This window comes from Cygnus olor, chromosome 1 (assembly GCF_009769625.2).
Source record: "Cygnus olor isolate bCygOlo1 chromosome 1, bCygOlo1.pri.v2, whole genome shotgun sequence".
NCBI classification, from domain to species: domain Eukaryota; kingdom Metazoa; phylum Chordata; class Aves; order Anseriformes; family Anatidae; genus Cygnus; species Cygnus olor.
In genome coordinates, this window is record NC_049169.1 from 33,669,913 (window position 1) to 33,686,317 (window position 16,405).

Below are 16,405 nucleotides of genomic sequence, written 5' to 3' on the forward strand. Positions count from 1 at the left end.
TTGTTCAAGGCTTTCCTTAAGGGGGAAAAAATATCTCATAATAAAGAAAAAAAATAAAATATCGTAAATTATGCCTCTCCTTTAGCATTAGGTATTAAAATTGGCCCTTCTCAATTAGGTTTTCCATCCTGGATCTTTCTCTTTCGGGGAGATGTTATAACTGGAAGAAGTGGATTTCACGTAATTTTTATTTTGAAGAAATTCTAGAGAATGCATTTTCTACCTCTTAAGTTTCCTATATTCTGGTTGTAGTTCTCACTCAGGAAACTGAAGGCATCGAATCAGATCTTAGTCTATACCTACAGGAGAATTAAGTTATGATTAGACTTAGGCTGGTTTGACTGGGAGACAGTCTTCCTCCTCTCTCCTTCACCACCCACTTAATGCTGAATTTGTGCTCCTGTGCGGAAACAACTTGATTCCTGAAGAGCAAAAGAGAGACGGTAGTGGTTAAAACAACTAGCTGGAAGAGGTAAATGTTGGGGTTTAGTCTTGGTTTCTGGTATTGTTTTTTTTTATTCACTGCAAATAAGTAGATTAGCATAAGAAAAAAAAAAAGATTATATTTCTGTTTGAATATCATCTTAGTTTCTTGTAGTATCATTCAGGGACTTGAAGAGAAATTTTGTTTGGTTTAATCTGAGCAGGAGCAACAAGTTGGTTCTCTTTGTTTAGTTCTCCCCTGACATCATGAAACGTATATTCTTGTCTCTGCCAGTCCACAGTTTCAACAGAAAGGCTGAAAGGCAAATACTAGACCTGAGAGATGGGGACATTTTCTAAAGATATTGTTTTAACCTAGGCCAAAAACTGTGTTAACTACATGCCAACCACAGATTAAGCAGCCTTTAGGATAGTCAATTGTTCAGAGGAGGGTTATGGGCCTAGAGGAGGGCACAAAGATGATCAGAGAGCTGTAACACCTCTCCTATGAGGCTGAGAGAGCTGGGGATGTTCATCCTGGAGAAGAGAAGGTGACCTTACTGCAGCTTTTCAGCACTTAAAGGGAGCTTATAAAAAAAATGGAGAATAACTTTTTGCTCAGACAGACAATGACAGGACAAGGGGGGATGGTTTTAAACTAAAAGAGGGGAGATTTAGATTTGATGTTAGGAGGAAACTCTTCACTCAGAGAGTGGTGAGGCACTGTAACAGGTCGCCCAGAGAAGCTGTGGATGCCCCATCCCTGGAGGTGTTCAAGGCCAGGTTGGAAGAGGCCCTGGGCAACCTGGTCTGGTGGGAGGTGTCCCTGCCATGGCGGGGGGGTTGGAACTGGGTGGTCTTTGAGGTCCCTTCCAACCCAGGCCGTTCTATGATTCTGTGATTGTTAGGCACCATCACATCCTGCTTATTGAGGAACTCAGGAGCCGTGTAAGAGGACAGAGTGAGCCGAAAGCCAATTCTTAATGGCAACAAGAAGAGGGGAAAATTGTTCAAGCAATCAAAGCTGAGCCTCGAGGGATCAAAACATTTTTGGTGATGTAATTCAGCTTTTTGTATTCTTTAGGAACTGTGGGGAGAGGGGTAAGGTGTATGGGGCAGAAATATTGACTTTAGAACAGTTCTTGTCCATGAGGGGTGATGCCTTGAGAATTATGGCAGGATAATTTTCTAAGGGTACATGTAGTAGCAGGTATACTTTGATTCAGAAATTGCAAATTGTAGCTATCAATCTGTGTAAGTGTAAGATTAGATACGATAGCTTTTGATAAGATCAGTATAGTTTGAGTTGGCCTTCTCAGAAACTCAGGGGCAATTGTTACCTGTACCATTTGAAACTAGCAACCACAAATAAAAATAGGAGAAGGCAGCAACATGTGCTGGCAAATGGCAAAAGGACTGGGTACAGCAAGTGCTGTAAAGTCACAAACCTTGGTAAGTAAAGGTTTGGTAAAGTCTGTATCACTGTGACTTTACTATTGCTAAGAAGTTGGTTAGATTTTGCTGTGCGGTTAACATGAGCCAAGTGTAAGATTAATTTGGTGAGACCCTGAAATATCATATAGTCCATTGTTCTTTTTCTTGCAACAGGCTCAATGACTCCAACACCTTTCTTGACAGGTGTTTGTCAGGTCCTGAAGACAACTTTAGGAAGTGCAATGACCACCTTAGTCAACCTACTGCAGCTCCCAACTCTCCCTGTTTTCCCTCTGAGGTTTAAGTTTCCTCTTTTACAATTTCAGACCATTACCTCTTCTTCTATGCAAGACGAACACAGAGAACAAATTACTGTAATCTTCTTTGGAACAGTCTTTTATGTATTTTTTTTTTTAAAGTATTCATACATTTGAAGCCAGTCAGATTTTTATTGCTGTGAAAAATAACCCCCAATCTCTCATTCTTTCCCACTCTTCTAGAATTTGATTTCTGTTGTTGCACTTCGCTAGACTTTCTCCATTTATTCACATTTTTATTAAAAGTGTGGTGCCCCGAACTTGCCACTTATCTAGTATTGTCTTGCTAACATTAGGCAAAGCATAATGGTCATTTAATATCTCTTTCACAATAAATAAATAAATAAATAAATAAAGCTCATAAATCTGAAAGAGTGATATTTAAAAATGTATTCAATAGAACTTAACAAATCAATATGCTGTATATATTTACTTCCTAAGAATGGTAACCTGCTTAAATGTACCATTTTTCCTATTATGCTAAAAAAGGCATTTATCTCCAAATTCTAAATTCTGGAACTTATTTTGTTTTAAATTAGTTATGAGAGAAAGGGATAAGCTTTCTGTTGAAAACAACTCTAAACAATTTATCTTGTTCAGCATATTCTACTAAATATTCCAAGCAATTTGTAAACTGTAATCGTAATTATTGCTCTCAGAAAAGATTAACCGTGGACTAATACAATGAGAAAATCACAATCTGATTCTAAACAGGCCATATTTATCTGTTTTCTTTGAAAGGATAACAGCCATTACAGCTCTAATTTATGGTGCTATGGCTGAAAACTTGAAACTCGCTGAAGTCTTCTACTTGTATCATCAAGATGGCCACCTAAATTTAATTACATGAATTTTCCTTTTTTTTTTTTTTTTTTGCATTAAATATTCTAGAAAATTGCCATTGTAATCTTTTACTATCACACAGTAGGCAAAAAGGAAACAAAGCATCACTCGAGCTAAAAAAAACTGTTGCTTTCATGTGAAGTGGACCAACTATGGTTGAATTACCATGCTTGCTCAATTTTAAAAATAGACAAGTACCAAAACAATGTAGTAAAAGCCTAAAAATTAATCCAAGTATAAGTCACTGTGAATTAGAAACTATTAGTGAGGTGACAAGCTCCTTTAATTCTATCCATAATAGAGCAGAATGCTAAATAGGAAGTGAGACATTAGGAGGTTTACTGTATATTACAGAAAACTGTGAGTATGCTTGCACGTAACGCCAAGCTTCCCGTTTCATAGAATAGATGAGACAGCAGTGATGCAGTGTTTAATTTATCTGTAACAGTATTGCTTTAATTCCTCCCTGACATCTGTAGCACTAAGTAGATACCCTGTTAAAACAACAACAAAAAAATAATAATAAACAAGATCATTAACGGTTCTGTAATGGGGTAATATATACGAAAACCTACACATGCATATAAAACTGTACTCTGTATATATATATAACTTTAAAGGTCTATACTTATCTACAAATAGTTCAATAAGCATATATAAAATGGTGAAATAATCCCTGAACCAGAATGATGGTATACTTACATGACTTCATCCAGGTTTTTACAGCAAACAGCTCTTATTAGATGATCTTTTAAGGTCCCTTCTAACCCAAACCATTCTATGATTCTATGATTTAAATGCAAAACCATTATGTTTGTGGGGTATGATAGCTTCATATTCTCAGAGTGGAAAATCCTTTTTTGCTTTAAGGGAATTGCTTCACAGATCTGTTCTATGGCATAGTCTTACAAATAGGGTTAGCTCAGGAAAGAGCTGATAAACTCCAGGAGATATAGCTAGCTTTTTAATTAGCTTTATTGCTGAAGAAAATTTGATGGGGAGCTGCGTCCTGCCACGAGCATTCCTCAGGAAGGAGGACAGAGGAAACTGTGCTAACTGAAAAGGCTTTGGAGGGGATGTTGTTTATTGTTTTCTCAGACAATATTGTTTAACATTTCTCAGAAGTGCAATTCTCAGGAAATTATAGCATCTAGGAATACATTTCAAGCAAGAGAGAAAGAAGGGCAAACAGCTGACCATATAATCAAACTGGGATTTGCTGCAAGCATAAGATGGGTAAAGCATATCAAATGATTAAACTATGACTTGTACAGTGACATTGGCTTTTCTGGCTAAAGAAAATGATTTCAGTTTATAATACATTGTCCTAGAAACACTGATATAAATAACCACTAGTAATCACTTATAGTTCAGAATTCATTGTGGTATCTGTGGTATAGAGATTGTATGCAGGAATAAATGTAGGTAAGTTTGGAAGTATATGAAATCTCTAGCAAGTTCTGCTGAGAAATTAGTTTTTAGATGGGGATTCAACTAAAGCCTCTTAGTTTAAATCAGGCATAAAAGAGCTGTAAACATCAAACACTCACAGCCCAGATAAGAGCTCTGATTGTTCGGGAGTGAATTTTTCTTCACTTATACTCTTCCACTGTAAAGTTTTCCTTTGCTTCAGGTGGAGAAATCTCATGCATTACCAGAAAAAAATAAAAAAATAAAAAAATCATGTTTGATGCAACAGCATTTTCTGACTTAATGTTTTATTGAGAAGTTCTTAATCAAGCCTATACAGCCTTTCACTTCTCTAACTCAGCTCAGCTTCCAGCTCTGCTAGCCTGTCATATACTTGTACCTGTTTGCATCAGAGCAGCCCAAGTGAAGTCAGTGGGAATACTCTTTAACTTAAAACTACTAATTATTTACAATGTTTGAAGTGCTTGCAATAAACAAAAAGAAGATAAGATAATATCTTAATCTAAACATTATATGTGTGCATTTTATAGATGGGTACTCTCTTGCTAAATATAAATAAATTATAAGTAACTGTTTAAAGGCCATAGATAACTTTATTTTTTCATTCTGCCTTTCTTCCACTCATTCAAGTGGCATACTCCCTGGTTTCAAATAGCAGATACAATTAAAAAAGCCTTGGTAACCATTTGATAGGGGAACTAGGAAATGGCACTTCATGTGAAACACTAAGGCTGTCTTCATGGGTGATATAATATGGTTAAAAGATTTCTGTTTCAAAACAACCTTTGGAATCTGCTCTGCCAATTCTTAAAATAGCACTAGTAATTTTTAGCTAATTGAATTATTTCTTTATTATTTATTTAATTATTTACTTTTACACATAAAATATGTTAGGAGTATAGCAATGAAATTTCATGAAGGCAATAAAGAAAAATATACAGAAAATCTGAAGTGGAAATAAATCCTATAACTTAAAAATGGTTTTATCTCTTACTCAGTAACCATCTTCTCCCAAGGGAAACCTCAGCAACTTTTCAGTACCTTTGAAAGTTCATTGTCCTCTTTCTAATACTCCTGCTAGCTTAGATAAGATCCTCAGCGCTTGTCTTACCATTAGAGGTATAATTTCAACACAAACAACACCCCCTAGTTTCTGAATGCTGACTTTAGATTGTCTCAGCTTTTATCTTGCTTTCCTTGAAAATGGGGTGCAGAGACAGAGTTTTGTTTCTTCTGGTATTCATGACATATCCTGGACAGTTCTTCCTCAGAGTCACCTTCTTGGTAGGATGTCTTTTGCATTTCCACTTCAGCCAGTTCCTCTCTGCCTTCAATGACATCACACAAATAGTAAAATCTTCCTTTCACATTTTTCACACACCACACTACTCATCACAAAAAAAAGTGAGCGTTAGCCAACAGTTCTGCTAAGCAAATGGTATGTTGCTGGCTTTTGATCAAGACCACATATGACACATTAGCCAGACACAATGCAGGCTGAATAAGCAGGCACTCAGAGTAAGCTACATTCCCTGAAGCTATCAAGTTGCTGGATTGTTGTTGTTTCCCAATGTTTTCATGCTGACAGCAGAGCACATGGTCGCAGTTTGACATTCATAATCCAGAGGTTATCAGACTCACCTTGACCCTGTTGTGTGAGTTTATTGCTGTCACTTACTAATAGAATTGAATAATTATGTGTTTAAGTCAGAAATGTGACTAGGTACCTTGCTGAACAAAGACCTGGATAGATCTGCTCTTTGAAGACAGGGTTCTTCTATAAGGTAACACTTCCTCAATACTAATAGACCATCTGTGAATTATTGAGATAAAAGCATTATTTGCACAGTGGAGGAGAAAACTTCCTTTGCTCCTAGTGCTGGCAGAGCACCAGGCTCTGGACACTATTTATATCACAATGAGCCAGAAACAGAAGTAGCTTCTCTCCCAGCTTCCTTCTTTCTGATTCATCCCTCACATATTTGCAGCCAGCACAGAAGCTTTGAGGAGAAATAGAAGGAGAGTGCTTAATACCCAGTGTTCTAAAAACTACGGACAAAAGGAGTTACACGTGATCCCTGGTGAGATTATTAACAGCTGTCTGATGGAACATCTCAGGATCATATGAAATCATGTCCTCTCAGGATGGACTTTTTTCTCTTCCACAGAGATTGTGATCTTTGTTATTTAGCTTCTATAAAGAAAAAATGCATTTTACTTTTATTAAAATACATTTAATACAAAAGTACTTCTCAATATACTTTAAAAAAAAAAACTTAAAATTTTGCTTGGAGTTTGAAAATATTTTCTGTAGAGTACCTTTTTTAAGTTTGTAGAACAGTTCAGGAATTTGCCTTTTTTTTTTTTTTTTTTTTTTTTTTTTTTTTTTTTTCTGAGCAGAACTGCTATTCATTGAAATAAAGCTTATTATGTTGACAATTCTTCTGAAGACCTGCAGTCCCTATTATTACAAGAAATTGCCATCAGGAAACTGAAATTCAGTAAAAATTTCTGGAGATAATAAGCTTGCAACATTAATCTAGTGCTGTCTATGTATGCTTGTATGAAATGTGTGACAGTGTCTTTCATAAATAAAGTTAATCTTGCTAATTCATTTAGCCCTTTTAATATGCTTCATTTATATAGGAGTAAATCCCAAGCCCTACATTTCTGAAGAACTGAAATGTGTGAACATATCTGGTCTTACACAGTTTAATGATTCTATCTTTATATTCATTGAATGCATATGAAATAAAATAAACCAATGTGAAGAAGGATAAGGAATCTGGTCAAGGACTATCTGACTTTTATTATACACAAGGTGAACGGCAAGCTTTCTGTTCCCTAGTTAGAGGACTGCAATTTTAAGCTTAGGATTCTGTTACCAATATACAGTATTAGTTTTTCTTTTCTGTGTTTATTCAGCAATGTTGATTTTACATCAGCTCTTTTGATGATGATCTTAGTATCTAGCTCTTTCATTCAGAAGTGCATTTCTGTGTGTGCTGTGTGTGAGAGGGCAGGGGGGTGATAACTGGAACAGATTTGTTGAGGATATCTAAGAAGATTCTTATTCTATAAACATTTTTTTTCTGTTGTTGTTTTGTTTTGTCTTTCTATTCTACTATGACAGATATGAGTGTTTTCTGTAGACAATGTATTCTATTATTATTATTGTTGTTATTATTGTTGTTGTTGTTATTATTATTCTTGGTTTTAATCCAAATTTAATGGAAATAAACAATGTTGATTTAAAAAAACCAAACAAACAGCTAACTACATTCAAAATATCAATTCATGACGCACTCATCTACTCAAAGTAAAGTCTGCATGTTTAGCTTCTCTGAAGAACAGACTTTCCAAATACCAAAGTTATTCTGAAGAGTGATTTATGAAAAATTCTATTTTATGTATATTTATAAAGAAAATCTCTGCCCACTGTTGCATCTTCATGATACACAGAATATGACTTCATTGCCTCTCTTTGTATAATTTCTTCTGGAATTGTTAGTATTACTGACAATAAGTTTATCTAAGGATTTTGTCTGACATGCCAGAGGACTCATATGTTTAGGTGTATTAATCCTTCGGTAAAAACAGAGTCACAGAACAGATATTAGATGTGTCCTTTCTTCTGATTTGCCTGGCCTTGGAATTGAAATAGTAATTGTAGTGGTGAATAGAAACACCCTCAAGTTTCTTGAACAAGGATGCCTCAGTAATATTTCCCATCTTCTTGACCAGGGTAAATATCTCAATTAAATCTGGACTCCCTTTTCTTCCCCTCTGCTCTGCTTCTCTTCCTTCAGAAGTTTTAATTTCCTTAGGAAGAAAATAGAGTTATTTTGCATTAAATGGAGCCAGGCTGTGCTATAGCTAAGCTGAGCCTCCAGGGCAAACTGTAGAGTTTACTGGTTTGATGTCCTAATGTTTCAATGTAGACATAACCTTCCAGGGTAATGAAGACCCTGAGCCTATAATACCAGAAAAAAAAATCAATAAACCCAAACCAACGGAAGTTAAATTCTATTTTTTTGCTGTTCCTAAACCTGCCAAATTCTCTTAGCAAAGACTATAAAAGCCATAAAAATCATCCTCTCCTTTAATTCTCCCTTTACCCTTAAGTCTGGCAGGGAGTTTGCAGTTGTACAGTATTCTCAGATACAATTTCAGGTTGCTCACAGAGACTGTGTTAAGGTTGTCACAGCAACCCAAGGCAAGATTTACCTTGCCTTTGAAGATTCCAGATTCAAACCAAGCACTATTTTCAAATGAGGGGAGGCTAAACTTTGTGGAACTTCATAAAAGCCACATGCCTATTAATTCATTCTGTTGCTATTGACCTTCTTCACTCTAAGTGCTCAAAATCAGCAATTTCACTACAGGTAATGTAATGACTTAGTTGGTTGGCTGCAAATAATATTTACTCAGCTGGATGAAATGCACAGCTCAAAGACCAAATCAGTTTGTGAAATGTTATCTAAAGATACTTTCTTGCTCCCTAGATGTTTGATACAGAAGCAGAGACTAATGAATCCCAAAGGCCAGACTCCCAGTCTGTTATTCTTCTTTCCTACCTCAATTAATGACTTTTTCTTCCAGTTTATTTTTAGAGCTTATAAAACCCAGCGATGCACACATTTTTTTTTCATGTTCCATAGAGAACAGAAGAATAAAAAAAGCATTATAGCTCCTTGTATTTCTTTTCAAATAAAACAAAACCAAAACACAGTTACTTTTAAGTTATGGTGTTAACGTCATTGAGCTTAGCTCTCTTGCTCTTTCTTAGTTATCTTTCTTTGTCTGTTCTTTAGGTACATGCTCTTAGGACTGATTCTCACCCAGTTTCAGCTAGAGTTGTTCGCAGCCAGGATTAAAAATGAATGGGAAAGGTTCTTTGAGCTGTGTAATGGGGCTCTGTTGTAAATGAGAACATGATCCTCTGTTATGGTACAGATGACTTTATCTCAGAAAGAAAATCCATATAAAGAAATCCAGAATAGTACAGATGGCAGGTTTTTCAAATGAAATCTATTTTCCTCTCAGAAAGTCCTCATGGCTTTACTAGTTTAAAAACAGAAACTGTCACCACCACATTTCTTTACCCTGAAAAGCACTTTAATTTCCTTTTCTGGGGGGAGGGTGTGGTGGGGATATTGACTTTCTGCTAGACACTGATTAAATCACTAACACGTGCAAGAGGGAAATGTATCTATACATATGCATATCCATATATACTTTCCTTACCTCAAAGCTGGCACTTTAACATTTATTTCAGTTTTAGTAGGTTTGCTTATTGTCTGTTTTGACCTCTTCCATGTCATTTATTGCAAGTATAGCATTGTTCCCTCAATCAATCCATTGTTCAGAACAGTCAGTTGCTGATTTGAAAGAGCCTAAAGTAATTTATCTTGTGTAAACTAGCTGAGAAGAGTTATTCAATGACAGATGGTGAGTCTTTATATAAAAAAGTTATTTATTTATTTATTTATTTATTCATTCTAGACTTTCCCTTTGCAGTTAGGTTGTAGCAAGGAACAAGAAATTTTATTTTCCTCTGAAAGTATGAAAACTGTTATTTGTCTTTCTCTTCTATTATGACAAGATATGAATATTTCGTGTAGATGATGCATTTTTTTCCCATTATCTCAGAATCTTCTCTCTAGTTATGAAATGTGCTTCCTGTGAAATTCATACACTTCAATTTTTCATGAGCTCCAGGGACCTTCTATCTAGAAGTACTGTTGCTTGGCATCTCCTCCTAGTTAATATTCTCTATGTCAGTGAGTGTAGTTTTCTTTCAAACACTTCTTCATAGAATAAATAAATTACTCAAATGTGCAGATTACTCATAAGGTCTGTCTTTTGTACACCTATGTTCTGCATCTGCTTTCCCATGTTAAGAGAAATTTAAGAGTTTTCTGTTTCATGATCAATTATACTTATACTGGAATAAGGCCACAATGGTATCTGGAGAGATACTGAGCTGTGATCTTAATGAGATATCAGAATTTGTTCTAAATAAGAAGGAATTATTCTCTTTTCTTCCCTTCAGAATAGCAAAGTATTTTTTTAAATGAAGTGTTTATGCACAGACTGGAAAGGAACGAATACAAATCTGCATTCTTCTGTCCTTTGAATTTGAATGAGAAATGAAGTTGTAATTGTTGGAAATCTTCACTTGTACCATGTAATTTGCAATGTTTTAAAGAGTAAACAGATTATTGCATGCATCCAAAATCTTGATTGTAAGGATTAATGCTTGAGAAGATGAAAGGAACTGTCTAGCTATAAGACTTTGGGTTAATCTCACCTTTCATATAAAAGGGAGAGAGCTAGTTCCTTATTTAAAGAAAAGCAAAGTAAGTAATGCAATCTATAAATGCTTTCAGTCATAACAGTACCTGAAACTTTTTTGATTACTGTTACTGCAAATAATCTCAATGTTAAATCCTATTTGTAATCATATTAAAAATAGTTAGGTTTTAGACCTGCAGTTCTGACTGAAATTCTGTTTTAACATCTCACCCTTTGGTTAATTAGAAAATTTTCCTCATTTCCAGGCTGAATATATTCATGGACACTTTTTTTTTTTTTCCCCTGAGGTAATATAGTGAGTTAAATATCTCCTAATGTCAAGTTCTCCTCTTGATGCTTGCTTTGTATTTTTTGAGATCTTATTTCCTCCCTTTTTATTTTTATTTTTATTTTTATTTTTATTTATTTTATTTTATTTTTTATATTTTATTTATTTTTTATTTTTATTTTTATTTTTATTTTTATTGAGTTTTGTAATAAGCACACAAACTAGGCTGCTTTATGTTGTCACTATAAATGATACCCTTGTGCAAAACCTGATATCTATCTTTTTGTTGTTGTTGTGACCAAGGTGAAGAGCAGAGATATGTGAGCATCTTTTAATTAAATAGCTTGAATGTGGGTAGCAATCTTGACAGTAATTTAGCCCATACTGAACTGTTTATTGTTGGAGTTGGGCTGATGACAGTATGCAGGCTTGCTAGGTTAAAGCTAGTATTTCTATGTAGCACTGTGACTGTAGTTCAGAGATATCTTTGGACTCTCTCATAAGATCACTCATAAGAGTGTTGTTCCTCTGAGCAACCTACAACCTCCTCCTTAAAACTGGTATAATTTGGGTAAAGCCTCTTGAAAATGTGTCCAGAGTGTCAAAAAATATTCCCCAAAAGTACAGATAAAATGAAAATAATGAGCTCATTGAAGATACTTTTGCTGTGCTTCTCCATTTTCATGGCCACATCCTTTTGTCTATCTATTACTTTGTGTCCTGGTTTCAGTTAGGATAGAGTTAATTTTCTCCTAGTAGCTGGCAGGGTGCTATGTTTTGGATTAGGATGAGAAGAGTGTTGATAACGTGCTGATGTTTTAATTGTTGCAGAGCAGTGCTTACACCAAGCCAAGGACTTTTCAGCTTCCTGCTCTGTCCTGCCAGCGGGCAGGCTGGGGGTGCAGCAGGAGGTGGGAGAGGACAGACCCAGGACAGCTGACCCAAACTGGCCAAAGGGGTATTCCATACCATCTGACGTCATGCTAAACAATATATGGGGTGGCTAGCCGGGGTGGGGGGGCCGGCTGCTCGGGGATAGGCTGGGCATCGGTCAGCAGGTGGTGAGCAATTGCATTGTGCATCACTTGTTCCGTACACATTATTATTAGTAGTACTATTACCATTATTATTATTATTATTGTTATTATTTTCCTGTCTTAATAAACTGTCTTTATCTCAACTCACAGGCTTCATTTTCCCGTTTCTCTCCCCCATCCCAGAGAGGACCACAACAGTCCTTTTTGGTGCCCAACGTGGGGCACGAAGGGTTGAGATAATGACAGATCTGACCAGAGTGTGTTAAACTAAAATTGGTATAAGTGTTAGACCTGCTTAATAGTTGCTAGTCACAATGTTGATCTCTTTAATCTCCAGGACACTTTGTCATTCACCAATATTCAGCTACTGTTTAAAGCAAAAATCCTTAGCAATATATTCATGGGTTTTCATTATTGCATTAATAAATTTGATAGTACTTCTGTTGCTCATGTCCTTGAGGTTATCCAGGTCTCTCTTGCTCATTCTTACTCTACATTGGCAGGCAGCTTTCTTTTACTGGCAGATTTCATTAGCAACTTCCCAAACTTCATGTTGCAGTCAGTAATGAAAAATTAAGCTGTTGTAAGAACATAAGAAATACTGCACTGAGTCAGACCAGTCGTCCATCTAGCCCAGAGTTGTGCCTCCAGCAGTGGCAGCAGGAGATAATATTTAGGGAGCCCATGTGCCTGAACACTGCCTGTGGACCATAGAATCCTAGAATCCTAGAATGGCCTGGGATGGAAGGAACCTCAAGGATCATCTAGTTCCAACCCCCTGCCATAGGCAGGGACACGACCCACTAGATCAGGTTGCTCAGGGCCTCATCTAACCTGGTCTTGAACACCTCCAGGGATGGAACATCCACAACCTCTCTGGGCAAACTTCTGGTACTAAAACTAGTTCCTCAAGTGAATCTCCTTCCAGGAAGATCCTGTTCCTATCCAATGCAGTTCAAGTCCTCTAATCTTTCAGTTCTTCTATACAGTCCATATTTATTTTTTTTTTCCAACTAATATTTCCCATGTAACACTGTCAGCCATCAGCACAGTTTGAGTAAATGCTTCCATATTCCAGTTTGTTTGCATGTGCTAACATATATGCCTCTAATCCCACACAGAATGTTTCAGTGTCCAAATTCCATGAGGAACTTTATAAATGAGTGCCTTGCTTTTACTCACACCCCAAGGCAAATATTGTGTAACCCCCTTCCCCTTTAACTCATTTAATAAAAGAAGAAGACCCCCTTTCTCTAAGAGAACTGGAATAGTAAAGTTACAAGGAGATCTGAGAGCTGCACCCTAGGGAACCAAAATATATGACTTGTGGGCCTAGCCCATTTTTAGAGGTTTAAACCAGAAATAGAGCTTGCTCTCTAGTATCTCTGTCTTTCCTGAGTAATCTTTCTTGTTACAGGATCTTTTAATCAATTTCAGTATATAGGAAATGAACAGAGGATCTCCTGTGTGGTTAAAAATCACAGCTAGTCCTTAGAGAGACGACAAAGCAGTCCAGCCTCCCAGGAGAAGATTGCCCCTTGTCACTGAGGAAATCTATGACTGTGTGAGAGTCACAGAAATCACTGACAGTAATTAATTTTTGTGTCTGTGTGTGTTTGCCTCATGCTTTCCTCTAGTTTATTTGGGATTATGGCATTCTTTTCTACTTTATTCACAATATTTTATGGTTAAAATTAAATTGAAGTTTCCTATAGCGGTATAGTTTTTAAGATTCTGCAAGACCAGGCCAAATGCCTGTGTCATAAACACAGCACATGGGTCAGCAGGAGGCATTCCTGTTGATCTAGCTCCAGTCCATTAATACAGTAAATTTATCCTCTTTTTTTTTTTTTTTTTTTCCACCTACTTTAACATTAAGCACATTCCTCTTACTTCAAAATATATTAACAGCTTAGTAAACTCAATCCATTTATTGTACGTTTAATCTAGAATGTTATGTAAACTTTAGTTCCAGAAGACTTCTAATTTATCAAGAACTGTTTTGCAAACTTTTATCAAAGTAAAATCTGCTTTGGCTTTCTTAACTTGGTTGCAATTTGCAGGCACTCAATTCATACTGTTTTGTAGCAAATAGTTGCCTAATCCCCCAGCTGAAGTAACATTATGCAGAATCAGATACCAGGGTTGTTGTTGTTTTTTTGGTTGGTTGTTGTGTTTTTTTTGTCTGTTTGTTTGTTTTAAGTCTCTGTCCAACAGGTTTGGCATAGAAGCAGTTAATCAAATCAAAGTGACCATATCTAGATGACCTTTAATCTCATTCTTACTTCAGAGTAGCCCTGTGCAATCCTCCTTTTTCTTTTATTATTTGCTTATTACACAAATAGATGGACACATTAGACAACATCACTCATAAAATCAATGTGATGTGATTGTTTCCAGTGCTTCACCTGGAAAGTTGCATTTGTTGAACTCACTTCTCAGATGGTTAGAAGCAATTTTAAAGTCAAATGCTGAGGCTTTAAAAACTTAAATATTTTTAATCTTTTTTTTTTTTTTTTTAAATTGCTGATGCCTTTTAAATCATAAAGCATTTTCTCCTCCAATTTTGAATCATCTTAGTGTATTTATAAACAAACATTATATTTTTTCCCAGTCTATGTTCTGGTTAACAGAGGAAATCTCTTTTGATGTCCTCTTATGATCCTTTTTTGATTTCTTAGTCAACCTTGTAACCCTTCTCTGTTTTTTTTAAATTATTTTTACAATGGGCAGTCAGAAACATACACAGTTTCCCAGATCAGATATTTTATTTTATTTTATTTATTTTATTTTATTTTATTTTGGTAAAATGCCAATGGCAGTTGCACATCTGCAGCAAACTGGATGTATTTTAGAATTGAACTTGTTTCATGATATGTGTAGTTCAATGTTATTCCACAATCAGCTCCTAGGGTTTCAATCTTCTGTTATTTCCAGCAGAATGGAAGAAACTTCAGTTCAGTTAAGGTTTAGTAAAATAACACTATATAATTAATACAATGAAGTCATATAGTTTTTCCTGTAAAATATTCTGTGCCCCTGAAATCATGGTGATGATGTCTTCAGTTTTGACTCTGTCTGTGTGACACAAAGTGATGCCCAGAGAGTCCTGGTCTGCATTGCTGGTTTTGTTTTAAAATTCATCGAAACATTTCACTCAGTCTAGTAGTTGCCATTCATCACTATTTTTGTCTTCTTTTGAACCGTTTCCTTACTGACCTCACAATTCTCCTAATTTTCCGTAGTATAAGTGATAATTCCCTATGTGAAATTTTATGTTATGCCTGGCCAAATACCAAACATAAGTGCAGTTTTCCATCTCTCACTAGTCTAGATACTCACTTATCTCAGCAGATTGATCTGGCGTGACTGATCTCTGGTAAACCCACATAACATTTAGAGATCCCACATTTGATGCTCAGATTTCTGATTTATGGGGAGGAAGAGATTGCCATACATCAAATGATAGTGAGTAATCACAACACACTTACAGCTGATGTGGGTGATATTGCGGTGGTAGTGTTGTCCCTACACTTGCAGAGACTTAGTTCTGGGAAGATTACTTGATGAACAGGGAACAATTTCTCTCTCACATTTGTCTTTGAGTATGAGATGAGATCACAAAGATTACATGGTAGATACTGGGATAACAGATTGACATGAGCTTAAATATATATTTAAAAGGGGTTTATAGATGAGGATTTTGCCCTGAATATCAGCCTGAAATACAATGACTCAGCATTACTTGAGAGAAGTTACACAGCCTCCAGCGCCCCTTCGTTAGTTGACATGTTTTTCTGTAGGGACAGGCTTTAGCAGCTGAATATTTCTGAATCTTGGTCTATACCATAACTGGTATGCAACAGTTGCATATTATTCCTAAAAATGTCTTCTTCAATATAGTCATAGAAAACACGTCTCTTTTCATTATCCTGTAGTCTCTCCAAATTTCAGAATTTACACCCTATAATAGCAGCACATATCTTAAAAATATATTTAAAACGTAACATTTTCTTTAAAACTCAATGTGTGTTTTTTTGTCTGTTCTTGCACAGTATTTCACTCACGTCAGAATATCCAGCAGCTTCATACCATTATTGTTACTATTAATCTCATTTAAAATAAGAGTTGAACGTAACTTTTGATTCACATATCCAACCTTCTTCTAAAGAGATAACATTTATCAGTTCATATTACAGCTGGTCACTGTATATGGCCTTCTTCAATAGAATGGCATTGTGGCAGTTACTATAGTTATCTTTACACAAATGCTTTTTTTTTTTTTTTTTCTTTTTCCCCTTGTGGAGTCTTGTTTTCCCTAATTAGTCTTCATT

The 16,405-nt window shown here is 35.8% G+C and overlaps 1 long non-coding RNA gene across 1 annotated transcript in view; it reads right to left on the reverse strand.

Annotated features, from left to right (window-relative positions):
- Window positions 1-3,984, reverse strand: part of LOC121064203 — a 35,407-nt gene extending 31,423 nt beyond the window's left edge. The window contains exon 1 of the long non-coding RNA XR_005816407.1: window positions 3,720-3,984. This is a non-coding gene — a long non-coding RNA (uncharacterized LOC121064203). The remainder of the gene's footprint in view (window positions 1-3,719) is intronic.
- Window positions 3,985-16,405: the final 12,421 nt, after the last annotated feature.